The following is a 2,539-nucleotide window of genomic DNA, read 5'->3' on the forward strand; positions in this document are numbered from 1 at the left end:
GCTCCGCGATAATCTAAGTGTGTTAAACACAGTCGTCTTAAGTACTGAAACGTATTAAAAAGAAATCCACGCCAGTTCCTTTCTGGTGACCTTCTTTACAATTCATAAATTGCTAGAAAACGAACGTTTCCATAAACACTGATATTACAACTCCTGATCGTATATGTAACTGGAATTCTAGGCGATCAACAGATGTGTAATGTAATTAGTTTTAAGTAAAACACAATTTTTTGTGAAAGGAGCGTGGTTCTCGCCTAGTCAGGTCAATGAAAGCTAAACGAGAAGCGGTTCGGATGGGAATAATGTTTATAGCTACAATATTTAACGATTAAAAGTAATAATAATTACATTAGGCAACTGTTTAACTTAGGCCGCGATTACACCGGTTACGAACAGTCCCGGTTCTGTACCAGAGACGGGAGTTCATAGATCTTGGGTATTTTTTGATGCTGAATCCAAATCCGCAGACAAAAACAGATTTACCCGGTCATTTTTTAGTAAAGCTTTAAAATATCCCCTAAATTGGGGTGAAATAGTGAGGTTGGTAAAGATTTATAATGTAAAGCAATAATTAGTAAATACTTTGACAAACATTTTAAAATAATATTCAGAGCATTGGAAAGAAATATAAGCAAATTAAATCCACACTCATCGCTACGAGGGGGTTAATTTCAAGCTAAGATAATTTTTTTTTTAATTTTCAAGGTCAAACGACTAAATACACCTGGAAATTTTTAGTTGCATGTACAACATTATAGAAAAACTAATGTTCACGAGCAAAATTTTCATTAAGATTTTATAAAAAATAATACGCAACTATTTGGATATTTTATTAATCCGCTCTCAAATAGGAATAAAAAAAATAGGAATAAATTTCCACGTCATTTTTTATTATGCAGATCTTCGCCAATAACCGTAAATTAAAAAATTATATTATTAATAATAATATCAGAACCTTAAAAATTATATTTACAATAAAATTAAGTAACAGAAAAAAAACAAAGATATATATTTACCCAATAATTAACAAAATTGTTCCTACTTGGTTTATGAACATTAAAAATATGAAAAGATATAAAAGCAAATTTTCATAAGGTAGCCAGCGAACTTATCTATTTACATATAAAACAATGCCGCCAGCTTTTCGTTTGCCTCCACTTTTAACAAAATATTTTAAAAACATAGTGAATGTTTTTATAAAACAGGTATATCATCCGCATTTTAAATTTGCAAATTTACTTATAATGTCAACATAAAATTGAGAATCAGCACTAACAATAAGACTTATCGTCATCACATAAATTGTTTAAGCACTCTTGTGTCATCGTATTTCTAAGTCTTAATGCGCTTAAGACACAAAAAGTTTCTTTCTACCGTGACACTTGTTGCAGGAATTGTTAAAACTGGACAAAACAATTTGTATGTTTCCGAAAATACTATTTTAAATTCCTTATATAATATTTCTATCGTTTTTTGAATTTCTAAATTACGAAATTGTTCGTCTCTGTACAAAATATTAAGTTCGATTTTCAACCTATATCTATTTCAAAAACGTTTGGATACATTTGCAATAAACATTCAAACGATTTTTCGAAAATTTGTTTGAATATTCGAATATTTTTTTACTGTTAATAGGTGGACCTCAACCAAAGCGCAGTAAGTTATTTAGCTATCTTTATTGGAAGAGATGCTAGAAAAAATGTACCTATAGCAGGATCGTATTCGATGCAAAGTAGAGCAAAAAGTTGTCGGTCTTTTATCAAAGGAAAATCGTGTCATCATTTTTAGGAGGCGTAAGATGAACCATTTCAAATTTAAAATGAAGTTCAATGTTAAATCTGAAATACCGCTGCATACGCACTGTGTCTTGGTAGTAGTTGTAGTCGCCCAGGTGCATCGAGTGTACGAAGTGGTCGGTTATACGTCTAATACTAACCTGGCGAGCACGATCGTAAAACAGAGAGCGCCTCCAAAAAACAAGTAAACAACAGTGGCGCGTACAGAGATAAAATGTAGTACATATGTGGAAATTAAAAAACAAATTGGATTTATAATAAATTACATTTAAAATAAATAGTTTATCCGTTCGTCCCTTCATAATGTATAAAGAAATTATTCAATTTTTAAAACCCTTAAAAGCGTATGGCACTGGATCCCTTGAGGGGCAATGATTTATTACTTTGTATCGAATATGATCCTACTATAGTCACCGTAAGAATGTGCCGTCTTGTTCTAGTATAGCATGAACTAAAAAGAAGTAAAATCGTGTTAGGAAAATACCTTTTACTAAGCTTGACATATGATATTTTAACACTAACAAGAAAAACTGCTATTATGAATAATAGAGATTATCTTCCTTATTCTTACCACTCATCTCCTCGTCTTCCAAAGCAGCAAGCATCGACGCTTAAACAAAAAAATCGTAGATTTCACCCCGTACCCACCAACCCCATACGACGCAACGTAAAACCAATTTCGCGATCCCCCAATACGCTCCCTCCTAAAAGTCAAGACGCCGTGGTGTCGTATAAGACCTCCG

The sequence above is a fragment of the Anoplophora glabripennis genome, unplaced genomic scaffold, assembly GCF_000390285.2.
Source record: "Anoplophora glabripennis isolate ALB-LARVAE unplaced genomic scaffold, Agla_2.0 scaffold129, whole genome shotgun sequence".
NCBI lineage: Eukaryota > Metazoa > Arthropoda > Insecta > Coleoptera > Cerambycidae > Anoplophora > Anoplophora glabripennis.